Below are 14,947 nucleotides of genomic sequence, written 5' to 3'. Positions count from 1 at the left end.
GCTGTTTGCATTTAATCTTCAAGAAGAGACGATCCGGTTGGCACTCTTAGAGAGAAACTATTCACTACTGTTTAACAGTGCAGAACTGAAGTATTTAAGAAACCTCCTTTTCTAAATGATTACATTCACTTGATCAGGTAAAATATCGAGACATAAGACATATAAAAATGCATGTATTATTTTATTTCCTTTGGCTTTGATGCATGTAGATGTTTTATAAACAAAACATCACAAGTTATTGACATTTTGCTGCTTTTCAAGCTAATTTATCTTGCCTCAAGTAAAAATGCTACATTCAACATCCAACAGTTTACAACTGCTTTGTAAAAAGTGATTAGTTGACCTAAAAAAAAACAGTAAGAGTAAACCAGTTGCTATTAAAGAGACTTGTTGACTTTTCTTAAAAAGTGAATAAGCTCGTTGCATTTAAAGTGATTAGTTGACTAATTAAATGTGAGTAAACTCATTGCTGTCGAAATGATTAGTTGCCTTAAGTTCTATTTAAGTTGTATTAGTTGTATTTGTTTATTTTAAAAGTATCCCCTTTGCTTTAAAGGTGATTAGTTGACTTATTATAAAATTAGTTGACTTTGCTTATAAAGCAGTCTGTTGACTTTACTTAAAAATTGGGTAAACGTGTTGCTTTTAAAGCGATTAAATGACTTAAAAAGTGATGCTTGACTTTATTTATTGTTAGTAAACCCACAGCTTTTGATGCAATTAGTTGACTTAAAAACTGAGTAAACTCATTGCTTTCAAAGTGATCAGTTGATTTAAAAAGTGATTAGTTGACTATTTATTTATTTATTTATTTTTAAAATGATTAAGCCATTGCTTTAAAAGTTAAAAGCAATTAGTAAACTGATTAGTTGACTTTGCGTTGAAACTTTGCGTTTGAAGTTGCTATTGTCTGTTGACTTTACATTAACAGTGAGTAAACCTGTTGCTTTTAAAGTAATTAGTTTACTTAATTAGTTTTTTTTTTGTTGATTGATTGATTGATTGATTGATTGATTGATTGATTGATTGATTGATTGATTGATTGATTGATTGATTGATTGATTGATTGATTGATTGATTGATTGATTGATTGATTGATTGATTGATTGATTGATTGATTGATAAATGAATGGAAGTATAAATTAAAAGATTGATGGACTGATAGATGGATAGATAGATAAATTAAAAGATGGATGGAGAGATGGATGGATGGATGGATTTATAGTGTAATAAATAAATGGATGGATGGATGGATGGATGGATGGATGGATGGATGGATGGATGGATGGATAAAAGAATAGAGGGATTGGTGTATTGATAATGGGATGAATACTTGAATGGAAGTAAATAGGAAGATTGATGGACAGATATTATGATGGATAGATGAATGGATAGATTGATAGATGGTTCTTTCAGCTTTTGATGCAATTAGTTGACTTAAAAACTGAGTAAACTCATTGCTTTCAAAGTGATCAGTTGATTTAAAAAGTGATTAGTTGACTATTTATTTATTTATTTATTTATTTTTAAAGTGATTAAGCCATTGCTTTAAAAGTTAAAAGCAATTAGTAAACTGATTAGTTGACTTTGCGTTGAAACTTTGCGTTTGAAGTTGCTATTGTCTGTTGACTTTACATTAACAGTGAGTAAACCTGTTGCTTTTAAAGTAATTAGTTTACTTAATTAGTTTTTTTTTTGTGAGTAAACCTGTTGCTTTTTTTAAAAATAGTTGACTTAACTGAAAAGGTGATTAAACTTGTTGCTTTCAAAGCGATTAGTTGACTTTATTTGTAAAAAGTGAGTAAACTTGTTGCTCTAAAGGCGATTGGTTGGCTTTACCTTCAAAGTGAGTAAGCCTATAAACCGATTAGTTGACATTGCTTTTAAAGTGATTATTTGACTTAAAAGTGATTAGTTAATTACTTAAGTGAGTAAAACGATTGATTTGAAGCGATTTGTTGACTTTACAAAGTTAGTCTGGTGGCTTTAAAATGGTTTATTGACTAAACTTTGGAAAGTGAGTAAACCTGTTGCTATAAAGGCGATTGGTTGGCTTTACCTTCAAAGTGAGTAAGCCTATAAACCGATTAGTTGTCATTGCTTTTAAAGTGATTATTTGACTTATAAAGCAGTTAGTTGAATTTACTTTAAACACTTTGAGTAAACCTTTTGCTTTTAAAGCAATTAGTTGATTTAAAAGAGATTAGTTAATTACTTAAGTGGGTAAAACGATTGATTTAAAGCGATTTGTTGACTTTACAAAGTTAGTCTGATGTTTTTAAAATGGTTTATTGACTAAACTTTGGAAAGTGAGTAAACCTGTTGCTTTTAAAGTGATTACTTGACTTTAACTAAACATTTTGTAGCCTCATTGCTTTTAAATGGATTAGTTGACTTTATTTTTAAAAAGTGAGGAAACTCGTTGCTATAAAAGCGAGTGGTTGGCTTTACTTTACAAAGTGAGTACACCCACTGCTTTAAAAGCAGTTAGTTTACTTACAAACTGATTAGTTGACACAGCTTTTAAAGCGATTAGTTGGCTTTACTTTAAAAAGTGAGTAATCTTATTGCTTTTCAAAGCAATTAGTTGACTTAAAAAGTGATTAGTTGACCTAATTTTTGTAAACCAATTGCCTATACAGCAATTTGTTGACTTTACAAAGCAAGCCATTTCCTTTCAAAGTGAATGGTTGTCTTATTTAAACGATAGATTGACTTAAAGTTAGTGATCTCATTGATTTTTAAAGCAATTAGTTGACTTTTATAGTGTGTAAACTCGTTGCTTTTGAAGCAATTAGTTGACTTAATAAGGTGAGATGATGAAAAGGTTGCTTTTAAAGTGATGAGTTGACTTTAAAAGTGATTCGTCGACTTTAAAAGTGATGAGTTGACTTTGATTTAAAGGGATTAATGGACATTTTTTAAAAAGCGAGCAAACCAATTGCTTTAAAAGTCAACCCGTTACTTTAAAAGAGATTATTTGACTTATAAACTGACAAGTTGACTTAAATATTTGAGTGAACCTGTTGCTTTTAAAAGGATTAGTTGACTTTACATTAAAAAGTGAGTAAACTTGTTGCTTTCAAAGCGATTAGTTGACTTTATTTTTAAAAAGTGAGTAAACCTGTTGCTATAAAGGCGATTGGTTGGCTTTACCTTCAAAGTGAGTAAGCCTATAAACCGATTAGTTGTCATTGCTTTTAAAGTGATTATTTGACTTATAAACCAGTTAGTTGAATTTACTGTAAACATTTTGAGTAAACATTTTGCTTTTAAAGCAATTAGTTGATTTAAAAGAGATTAATTAATTACTTAAGTGAGTAAAACGATTGATTTGAAGCGATTTGTTGACTTTACAAAGTTAGTCTGATGTTTTTAAAATGGTTTATTGACTAAACTTTGGAAAGTGAGTAAACCTGTTGCTTTTAAAGTGATTACTTGACTTTAACTAAACATTTTGTAGCCTCATTGCTTTTAAATGGATTAGTTGACTTTATTTTTAAAAAGTGAGGAAACTCGTTGCTATAAAAGCGAGTGGTTGGCTTTACTTTACAAAGTGAGTACACCCACTGCTTTAAAAGCAGTTAGTTTACTTACAAACTGATTAGTTGACACAGCTTTTAAAGCGATTAGTTGGCTTTACTTTAAAAAGTGAGTAATCTTATTGCTTTTCGAAGCAATTAGTTGACTTAAAAAGTGATTAGTTGACCTAATTTTTGTAAACCAATTGCCTATACAGCAATTTGTTGACTTTACAAAGCAAGCCATTTCCTTTAAAAGTGAATGGTTGTCTTATTTAAACGATAGATTGACTTAAAGTTAGTGATCTCATTGATTTTTAAAGCAATTAGTTGACTTTTATAGTGTGTAAACTCGTTGCTTTTGAAGCAATTAGTTGACTTAATAAGGTGAGATGATGAAAAGGTTGCTTTAAAAGTGATTCATCGACTTTAAAAGTGATGAGTTGACTTTGATTTAAAGGGATTAATTGACATTTTTTAAAAAGCGAGCAAACCAATTGCTTTAAAAGTCAACCCGTTACTTTAAAAGAGATTATTTGACTTATAAACTGACAAGCTGACTTAAATATTTGAGTGAACCTGTTGCTTTTAAAAGGATTAGTTGACTTTACATTAAAAAGTGAGTAAACTCGTTGCTTTTTAAAGGAATTAGTTGACTTATAAACCGATTAGTTGACTTTGTGTTAAGTCTGTTGCTTTAAAAAGCGACTTGTTGACTTTGTGTGGTTTATTTATAAACTAATTTCTAGAGGATCACGTGCTTATGATCAACACGGCTGGCTCCTCATTAGCTTCATAATCTGCCCTATTAGATGATTACGGAAGCATTATAAATAACCAGAGTTTTTCACTCTGGTTATCTTCGTCTTGAAGCTTCCTCTCCTCCCCCCCCTTCTTCCTCCCCCTTTTCCAATAGGGCGACACGGTGGCCCAGTGGCTAGCACTGTTGCCTCACAGCAAGAACACCGCCGGTCCAACCTCCTATCAGGCTGGTTGATGTTTCTGTGCGGAGTTTACATGTTCTCCCCGTGTTCGCGTGGGTTTCCCCCGGGTTCCCCCGTTTCCTCCCACCGTCCAAAAACATAAACCATAGCCATCCGACTAAACCAAATTATCACCTAAGACAACTTAAGTTTGCACTTCTCACATGACGACAAGCAGGGGAGTTCTCAAGACCTACCTGAGCTCAAACTCCGCTCTTGCCCTTCTAACGGGAGGGAGCCTCGGGCTCGAGGATATTATGAGCTCAGGGATATCTCCCTGGACAGCATGCCAAATACGCTTTATTGATTATAAGCTAAGTGGGAACTCTTGAAACAATAAGAAGTGACTAACCTGGTGCTTATAAAGCAATTAGTTGACTTATAAACCGATTAGTTGACTTTGTGTTGAGTAAGTCTGTTGCTTTAAAAAGCGACTTGTTGACTTTGTGTGGTTTATTTATAAACTAATTTTGCACTCCGGTGGCGCTGCACTGCTGGCGACACGGGCACTTGTTGCTGCTGACGTTTTTTGTGAAATTACTTTTGAACTTGCTGGTATACTTAATTATTTAAACTTTGTGGCGGTACACTGGTACTTTAGTAGTTTCGGGTGCAATATCAGTATGACGACTTTCGTAGAACTCTTTATTGGCCTGCTAATAATCGGGCACCTGTTTTCTGCCGGCTACACGCACATAACAACGAATAGCGACCTGATCATGGTATACACAAGAGAGGACTTGCTTCAGCTTCGGTCAGCCGACTTTGGTGCACCACCTAACCTTCCCGACTGTTTGAGAAACAGGGTGACGGCGAGTACATGTCGTCGGAAAAGAGGTCACAGAGGCGGCGTCCGGCGGCGTTTTCGCCGACGTGGAAACAGACCCCCGTTACCTGCAATTATTCTAAGTAACGTCAGATCATTGCAACAGAAGATGGATGAACTGCGCATCAAAGCTAGAGCCTGTTTTGAGTATCGAGAGGCGGGTCTCCTGGCACTGACTGAAACATGGCTTCGTCCGGAGATTCCGAGTTCACTGGTAGAGGTACAAGGCTTTTCTCTAATTCGAGCCGATAGATCTGCCGCCTCAGGAAAAAGCAGAGGAGGTGGAATCTGCGTTTATGTGAATGAGCGTTGGTGCAGTCACATAACAATTAAATCGGCAGTATGTAATCCGGATATTGAGCTCTTATGCTTGAGTTTGAGACCTTTCTACCTCCCAAGAGAATTCGGGAATATATTAATCTGTGTGGCTTATGTTCCACCTTCCGCTAAGGCAGCTATAGCCGCCAGTGCTATAAGAGACTGTATTCAAGACCAACTTGAACGTACACCAGGAGCGCCGGTGTTTATTCTTGGTGATTTTAACCATTGTAAATTGGAGACTGTTCTTTCTGGATATGATCAATATGTTAAAGACAATACAAGAGACAAAAATGTTTTAGACAAATGCTATGGGAACATCAAAGAGGCATACACGTCCAGGGTAAGACCTCCCCTTTCAAACTCTGATCACAATACTGTGTTTTTAATTCCTACGTATAAGACTCTTTTAAAGAAAAACAAACCCGTGGTGAAGACTGTGAATGTTTGGTCAGAGGACAGCGTTGAAGCCTTGAAAGGCTGTTTTCTCTGTACTGACTGGGAAGTTTTTCATAGCGAAGATATTAATGAAACTGCCACGGTAATAACAGATTATATTAATTTCTGCACTGAGAATGTGATACCAAAAAAGGAGATAGTCATCTATGCCAACAATAAACCATATATCACAAAGGACATTAAAGATTGTATTAAGAGGAAGAAGTTGGCCTTTCATAATCATGATCATCAAGGATTAAGAGTTACTCAGAAGGAGTTAAATGGATTATTAAGAGACGCTAGGATAAAACATAAACAATGCCTGGAGAATAGACTAGAAATGTCTAATTCTAAACAACTGTGGGACTCTATGAAATCTATGTCCAATATGCAGTCTTTTACTCCCTCTATTTCTATTTTTGATGACTCACAGAAAGTGAATGAGTTGAATGACTTTTTCTTAAGATTTGAGAATTGTGAATACACCCCAGTCAACAGTTCGGAGGTAATGTCTCCTAGAGGTGTTACCTATGATAGGCCACTGATTGATCCTAGGCAGATAAATTTTTATTTTAAACATATTGGCTCAAATAAATCTGCAGGTCCAGATGGAATTTTGCCATACACTGTTAAATGCTGTGCTGATGAACTGACTCCAGTTTGGGTTCCCATATTTCAAAAATCCTTAGACTCTGGTATTGTTCCTAGTTTGTGGAAAAAATCATTAATTGTTCCTGTTCCTAAGTTGGCGAGGCCCTCTGAGTACAATGATTTTAGACCGGTGGCATTAACATCTGTTATCATGAAATGTTTTGAGAAATGTGTGGTGTCCATTGTAAAATCAGAAGTTGCTAGTAATTTAGATCCTCTACAGTTTGCCTATAGGTATGGCAGAGGTACTGAAGATGCAGTTAATAGTATTTCGCACTTGATTCTTAAGCACTTAGACAATCCTAAAGCTTATGCTCGACTGCTTTTTATTGATTTTAGTTCCGCTTTTAATACGATCCAACCACATTTATTAATTGAAAAGATGGAACAGCTGAATATAAACCCATTCATATGCAAATGGTATTTCTCATTTTTAACAAACAGAACTCAGGTTGTCAAGGTTAAAAACATCTGTTCAGAGGAAAAGAACAGTAGTACTGGGGTTCCACAAGGCTGTGTCAGTTCACCTATTCTTTTTACACTTTTTACAAATGAATGTATAAGTAAGCATTCACAGAATTTTATTTTTAAATACTCTGATGACACGGCCATTTTAAGTTTACTTTATGAGAAGGATGATATTGGGGTTATATATCAGTCAGAAATTAGTCAGTTCATTGATTGGTGTGATAGAAATAAGCTAAAAATAAATACTAAGAAAACAGAAGAGATGGTATTTGACCCAAAGTGCATAGGTGACCATCGTCAAGTGGTTGTACATGATGATCCTATTACTCAGTCAGAAACCTATAAGTACTTGGGCATTCATATCGACAGTTCTTTCACATGGAAAACACACATTGATTGGGTTTGTTCTCGTTTACACCAGAGATTGTATTTTTTACGGAGGTTGCGTCTTTTTGGAGTCAACAAGAAGCTCATGATGCTGTTTTATAAAGCAGTTCTTGAAAGCATTGTCAGGTATGGCATTACAGTGTGGTTTGGCAACCTTTCTGTTCAGTGTAAATCTAAACTGATGCATCTCTTAAAGACAGCATGGAAAATTGTCGGGCACAATGAAAATTTTAATCCTCAAGTTTTATATGAGAACTGTGTCCTCAATCAGGTGGATAGGATTGTAAAGGATCCAACTCATTTTTTGTTTCCCCAGTACGAACTGCTTCCCTCTGGTAGAAGATATAGAGTCCCAAAGTGTAGGTTAAACCGTTACAAGAAATCCTTTGTACCTGTGTCAGTGGGTTTACTTAATAAGAGTATATCTTAATTGGCACCATAAATTTTGTAATTGTTGTATTTTATACTGTTTTTTTATTGCTTGTTTTAGTGAGTGTCTGCAGCAATATGGCGATGCCCAAAACAAATCTCCTGTCAAGGACAATAAAGTTTTACTACTACTACTACTACTACTACTACTACTAATTTCGAGAGGATCACGTGCTTATGATCAACACGGCTGGCTCCTCATTAGCTCCGTAATCTGCCCTATTAGATGATTACGGAAGCATTATAAATAACCAGAGTTTTTTACTCCAGTTAACTTCGTCTTGAAGCTTCCTCCCCTCCCCCCCCCCTACTTCCTCCCCCTTTTTTTTCTGATAGGGCGACACGGTGGCCCAGTGGCTAGCACTGTTTTCTCACAGCGACGGCGACAAGCAGGGGAGTTCTCGAGACCTACCTGAGCTTGTACTCCGCTCTCGCCCTTCTAACGAGAGGGAGCCCCGTTCTCGAGGATATTATGAGCTCAGGGCTCTCTCCCGGGACAGCATGCCAAACACGCTATATTGATTATCAGCTAAGTGGGAACTCTTGAAAAAATAAGAAGTGACTAACCTAGTGCTTATAAAGCAATCAGTTGACTTATAAACCGACTGACTTTACTTTTAAACCATTGAGTAATACTTACATTACTTACGATTAGTCTGCCCTACATAAAAAAGTGAGTAAACCTGACTGTAAATATACTGTATGCATATTTATAGGATTCAGTTTTGCAGAGCTGGAGTATTTTTAAGAGTGGGCCTCAGCAGTGGTGTTGGTGTCGTGTGGAGCGTCCCCCTGTCCTCAGAGTTTTGCTGGAGTTTAGTGTTGTTTTTTCAGGGTCTCCACGGGTCAGCCCGCTCCAGAGGAATGCCTCATCTGAGCGCTGCGCCGCTGGGGAATGCAGATAATGCCCTAGATTATCAATGACATGTTTATGGTGCAGATTTATACTTCCCTCCTAACAGGCAGTGAATGTTCCTTCTCTTTATGAAAATATATTTCTGTCGGCTCGCTGTGAAACGCCGCTCTGTTGAGCTCAGACTGGCGTTGGCGTTTCTCTGACAATCCTGACGGCCTGTTTTTGTTTTGGGCTCATAAAGCGGCCGGTTTAAGTGGACGTCTGTAATGAATGAGCCATTCTGAAAGGAAAACACTTGTGTATGAGAGGCTGTGCTGGGAATTTGTGTTCATGTCACATTATGTTGAATCACATTGTTGGATTGATGTGGTCACCTGCATTTGACCTTTTAAACAAACAGACATTTTGATGTTAAAACACAGGGTGACACTTTATTTTGATGGTCCATTTGAGTATTAGTAGACTGTCTGCTTAATATCTGCTCCTTCAACAGACATTTAACTCACTATAAGAAAGTTTGCAAATACATGTCAACCTACACTAACCCTAACCTCACAGTCTTCTTATATAATTTACTACAACATAATTTTGGAGCATTAGCAGTACACACACACACACACACACACACACACACACACACACACACACACACACTATGGCCAAGGCCAATTTAGTATACTAAATTCCCCTATAGCACAAAAAAACAGAACAAAAGCTGCAAACCAGTACTGGGAAACACCCTTACACACTTATGCACGCACACACAAACACACACACTCATACACTATGGCCAATTTAGTTGATTAAATTCCCCTATAGCAGAAAAAAAAACAGAAAAAATTTGCAACCCAGTAATGGGAAACACCTATACACACTCATTCTCTCTCTCACACACGCTCACACACACGCACACACATACACTATGGCCAATTTAGTTGATTAAATTCCCCTATAGCACAAAAAAAACAGAAAAAAGCTGCAACCCAGTAATGGGAAACAACGATACACACTCATGCACACACACACACACACACACACACACACACACACACACACACACTATGGCCAAGGCCAATTTAGTACACTAAATTCCCCTATTGCACAAAAAAACAGAACAAAAGCTGCAACCCAGTAATGGGAAACACCCTTACACACTCATGCACGCACACTCAAACACACACACTCATACACTATGGCCAATTTAGTTTATTCAATTCCCCTATGGCACAAAAAAAAACAGAAAAAGCTGCAACCCTGTACTGAGAAACACCCTTACACACTTATGCACGCACACACAAACACACACGCTCATACACTATGGCCAATTTAGTTGATTAAATTCCCCTATGGCAAAAAAAACAGAAAAAATTTGCAACCCAGTAATGAGAAACACCCATACACACCCATTCTCTCTCTCACACACACACACACACACACTCACACACACACATACACTATGGCCAATTTAGTTTGTTCAATTCCCCTATAGCACAAAAAAAAACTGAAAAAAGCTGCAACCCAGAAATGGGAAACACCCATACACACTCATTCTCTCTCACACACACACACATACACACACATACACTATGGCCAATTTAGTTTATTCAATTCCACTGTAGCACACAAAAAGTGAACAAAAGCTGCAACCCAGTAATGAAAAACACCCATACACACTCATTCTCTCTCACACACACACACACACACTCACACTCACACTTAGGCCAATTTTGTTCCCCTATAGTGCAAAAAAAAGCTGCAACCCAGTAATGGGAAACACCCATACACACTCATTCACACACACTCATACACTACGGTCAATTTAGGCTCAAACCAGCGACCTTCTTGCTGTGAGGTGACAATGCTAACCACTGAGCCACCATGCCGCAACAAGTTTTTCCTTAAAACAAAATAATCTACCTACTACTACCCATCTACTAGTCGTGTAGGCTAAATAATATTCTGAAAACAAGACAAACGTTACTGTAGAAAATGCTTCTTGATTTAAGATATTTGTCCTAGAAACAAGACAATGTTTTTTTTTTTTTTTTTGCAGTGTATGTAAATATAATATGATTTTATTTTTATATAAACAATATATCCCTGTGTACCTTTCATTTAAAAATACAGTAATGAGATACAAAAATAAATATTAAGTCTTCAAGACACTCAACAATGACTTTTTATGCCTTTAAATAAGCAACACTCTTTAAAAGTAGTCCTTTGTTGGAAATAATCTGAGCTCCCAGCGCCGCTCGGACACAATGAAAGCATTTGAGCCTGATTTTCAGACTCTGAGGGTTAAATAATCTGTGTCGTAACCTGAGGTTAAGTGCCTTACTGGAGCACAATGCTGATTGTTCACGGATTAACCCTCCGAGGCCTGAACCTGCAGCACTGAACTGTACCACCAGCACTCAAAAAGAGATTCTTGCTGTTAATTCAAACTGTTATTTAAGAAACGAGTGAAAGCGACACATTTCCTGAAGGGTTTTTTTAAGACAACGTATTTGTTTTATGTTCTTGTAACTTAAAAATGTAAAATCGATTGAGTTGACTTAATCGATTTGCATTGGGACGGCATGACTGGATTGTGTGGAACTGCATTTTTATAGTGTTCCTAAATTAGTTATTTAGATACAGTTGATGTCAGAATTATTCGCCCCCTTTGATTTTTTTCTTTTTTAAATATTTCCCAAATTATGTTTAACAGAGCTAGGAAATTTTCACAGTATGTCTGATAATATTTTCTCTCCAGAAGAAAGTCTTATTTGTTTTATTTCGGCTAGAATAAGAGCAGTTATTAATTTTTTAAACACCATTTTAAGGACAAAATGATTAGCCCCTTTTAGCTATATATTTTTCGATAGTCTACAGAACAAACCATCGATATACAATAACTTGCCTAACCTGCCTAGTTTCCCTAATTAACCTAGTTAACCCTTTAAATGCCACTTTAAGCTGTATAGAAGGGTCTTGAAGAATATCTAGCCTAATATTATTTACTGTCATCATGGCAAAGAGAAAATGAATCAGTTATTAGAGATGAGTTATTAAATCTATTATGATTAGAAATGTGTTGGAGAAATCTGCTCTCCGTTAAACAGAAATTGGGGTAAAAAAAATAAACAGGGGGGTGAATAATCCTGACTTCAACTGTACTTTACTATACGATACTTTACTGTATTGCAGTTCACTTCGGTTTAGATTTAGCTCATTCCATCAGTGGCTTTGTTTAGTTTTAGTATAGTTTTTACTTTGAACATTTTTCTATTTAGTTTTTATATATTTAGTTTCATTTTTGTTGTTTATACACTGTAAAAGAGTTACTGTAAAATTTACAGTAACTTGCTGGCAATTTTGGCTGCCAATAAGACTGTAAGGGCTCTATTTTGATGATCCATGTGCAAAGTGCAAATCGCAGGGCGCAAAAGCATTAGGGGCGTGTTGGAATCCACTTTTGCTATTTTAAGGACGGAAAAATCCGCTTTGCGCCTTGGCGCATGATCTAACAGGGTTGAGCTTATTCTCTTAATGAGTTATAGGTGTGTTTTGAGAATAAACCAATCAGAGTCTCATCTCCCATTCCCTTTAAGAGCCAGCTGTGCCGCGCCATAAGTGCATTTGCATGACGACTTTGTAAGAGGAAGAACTGAGCGCTTCACTAGCAAGAAAACAGTTAAACAGAGATGAGCTGCCTCATTATTTACTTTCACCTTTTTCGTCTTTTTTTATTCATCTGAACACATTTTACTCAGTCATAACTGCAATATTTACACTCCTCTATAAAACGTATAGCAGATGTAACTGTATGGGCTGCTTTTCGCTGTACGTCGTGACATAAAAGGAATATTGAATGTTGCTCTGTGTCCATCATGATGGAAATTGCAGCCATTTGATAGACTTGTTCCTCCTCACGCCTCATTTCTGTCATCTGTTAAGGTAAGCAGGCTGTGTGCGCGAGCGATACACTTATTTAAATATGTCTGATGATAATACTATATAGGCAGATTTATACACGCAGTTTTAAAACTTTTAGAACAACCGTAAAGCAAAACAGATTTCCCACATAAAAACGATCCAAAAGGCACAAAGGTCTATGTGTTTTTGCGTATTTATTTGTTTATAATATATAGCGTGGATTATAATATAATATACAGAGAGATTAACTCATTGTCATGGACATTATTTCTAAAAATAAGCTTGATAAGTCGTCTGTAGCAGGGCGGTGCTGACGTCACAGACGAGCGCCCCAAGGGCTCTGTAGTCCGTTTATAGCCTAATGTTAGCTTTTTAACTCTTGCGTTTGCATTTAAGATCCAAAAGTGCTCCAAGTTGTATTTTCGTGTGAGGATTATCCGGCTGGACCAAACGTGTAAGTGTAATGAACAGTGTTTGAACACACAGCTTATTATTTGCAATCTTCGAAAAGCCTATGGGAAAATGCCATAGGGATTTTCACAAGGGAACCAGTTTTATGCTAGCAGCCGATTAGCCTACAAAGCGACGTCATAGCTCCTCCACTCTATTGCCAGCAAACGAATAAATGAACAATAATAACAAAGTGTGCTCAGAAAACTGAGTTATATCCTAATACACATCCTGCGCCCCATATGGTCTGAAACCCGACAGGTGGACAAATCTAAGCTTGTTTTGAATAAAACAAATATAAATATGCAGATAATAAATAATACTGCTAATAAAAATAACATTATACGAAAGCAGATTGTCATGAATAAACTTAAAAAGCCCCCCCGAGATGAAGAAGGCATGAAAGTATGGTTTTTATATTTATGTAGGCTAGGAAATAATAATTTTTGTAATATTGTAATCCTTTATATTTTTTCCCTTTTTTTTTATAAACTTTATTTATTGAACACAAGTGGAAAGCATTCGTTGTATACAAATGTCCAATTTCTGCTTTTCTTTTTTGAACACTTTTGTAAACATTCAACCCCAAAACCCCCCACCCATCCCACCCATCCAAACACATAGCCACTTTTCTTGTAAAACGTATAACAGAAAACGGAGGGGAAAAAATAATAATAATAAAATAAATAAATAAAATAAAAATAAAATATTAAGAATAAAACAAAAATAATGATGATAGTACAATTTGAGATACATTCATAAATGCTTTCAAATAAATAAATAAATGAAGCAAAATAAATACATTAGCTAGTTACATCAATAATAATGATGTGCTACCTACTTCTTGGTTATTATGGTTTTAGTTGTGCTGAGGTTAAACCAATGCGTCTAGTTTAGGGCATGACTGTTCCGGAGAAAAAATGCTAGACTAAAAGAAAAAAATAATAATAATAGTAATTCCGACCATAAAATGATTTCTTAAATAATCACCTCCAGAGGCGTTAAATCATCAAAATAATTTAGTAGTGGCCTCCAATGAATATAAAACTTGTGAGGCGAGCCTCTGAGAGAGAACTTAATCTTCTCCAATTTCAAAAGACTTAAGATGTCGTGTAACCAAACTTTGATTGAGGGTGGTTGTTTCGATTTCCACATTAAAAGAATTCTTTTGCGAGCGACAAGGGAGGAAAAGGCGATGACATTATTTTGAATGTTTGTGACATGAAGATCATCTGGGGGGTTTTCCAAAAATAGAGATGTGAGGGTTTGGGTTTAGATTAATGTCCAAGATATCCGAGATTGCCTTGAAAAATAACCGCCAGAATTCAGACAATTTAGGGCACGACCAGAACATATGAGTGAGGTTACATGGGGTCTGTGAGCACCTATTACATTTATTATCTAATTTGTCTGGATAGAGCTTTGAGAGTTTCTCCTTGCTATAATGTAGTCTGTGGAGGACCTTAAATTGTATGAGTGATAGCCTGGCACAACTAGAAGATGAATTTACAGCATTTAAGGCCTCCTCCCAGAAATTGTCAGAGAGATTTAATTGAAGTTCTGATTCCCAATCCATCTTAATTTTATTCAGGATAGATTCGTTAGCTGGATATAAATATGAAATACGGCCTCTTGTCAAGTTTTTGGCTTTAATGATTAAGTCTATCCCACTAGGTGTTGGGATATCTGAATCCTTTATATT

At 36.1% G+C, this 14,947-nt stretch overlaps 1 protein-coding gene across 29 annotated transcripts in view; it reads left to right on the top strand.

Moving 5' to 3' along the window:
- The window catches only part of kcnq1.2 (potassium voltage-gated channel, KQT-like subfamily, member 1.2), a 234,529-nt gene that overhangs the window by 217,861 nt on the left and 1,721 nt on the right, over nt 1-14,947 (top strand). The window lies entirely within an intron of this gene.

This window comes from Danio rerio, chromosome 25, assembly GCF_052040795.2.
Source record: "Danio rerio strain M-AB ecotype USA chromosome 25, GRCz13ab, whole genome shotgun sequence".
Taxonomy (NCBI): domain Eukaryota; kingdom Metazoa; phylum Chordata; class Actinopteri; order Cypriniformes; family Danionidae; genus Danio; species Danio rerio.
The sequence above is the reverse complement of the archived record's forward strand: the minus strand, read 5'-3'. Positions and strand labels throughout refer to the sequence as shown.